This window comes from Nicotiana attenuata, unplaced genomic scaffold (genome assembly GCF_001879085.1).
Source record: "Nicotiana attenuata strain UT unplaced genomic scaffold, NIATTr2, whole genome shotgun sequence".
Lineage (NCBI taxonomy): Eukaryota > Viridiplantae > Streptophyta > Magnoliopsida > Solanales > Solanaceae > Nicotiana > Nicotiana attenuata.
The window spans coordinates 118,808-119,469 of NW_017671966.1; the positions used below are offsets into that span (position 1 = coordinate 118,808).

Sequence of the window (662 nt, forward strand, 5' to 3'; positions counted from 1 at the left end):
GATCTCTGGTATTTTTGAGTCCAATCTACCCTTGCATTGGTTGCCTGATTGATTGCTGAGGGTCGTTTGATAGTTCTGCTGTCCAAATCTGCATCTGGCTAGTTATTTTGGTTATTCCTGGGCTAACTCCATTGCTGTTGCCTTGTTGTGCTACTGCTGACTCTTTCCTTCTGTTTTCCTTTGCAAATTCCAGGTACACAATAAAACTCCATTTGATGTAGCTTTACTTGTGGAGAGTATGAAATGAAACTGATTCGCAATTCCTGCTGAGAGACTGCACTTTAATAATTTTATTATGTTCTCAATTAGTTGTTTGTTGTATTTAAATTGGGACTGTTTTTCTAAGTTGATTAACTCAAGGACTGTTTGGATTTTGGACTATGAGTATTCATTATTCATGATAGGTTAATGTCATTTGGTGTAATTTACTGTTGAGGGAAAGGGCTAGCTGAAAGTTGAAACAGGAAACGTTTTGGAATCCATGTGTAAAAATTTTGAGCCGAGTTCGCATGTGGGGAGTTCAGTAGTTAATAGTTTGTATGAAGTTAATGTGTGCTACTAGCATAATGTAGTATGATGCAGTTTCAATTTCCAGTATTGTTAAACTTAGTTCATGTTTATTGGAGTCGTTGATATGTTTTTGCAAGGTTAAGTGAAATCAT

The 662-nt window shown here is 36.3% G+C and overlaps 1 pseudogene; it reads left to right on the forward strand.

Moving 5' to 3' along the window:
- LOC109211096 overlaps window positions 1-247 on the forward strand; it is a 44,765-nt pseudogene extending 44,518 nt beyond the window's left edge.
- Window positions 248-662: the final 415 nt, after the last annotated feature.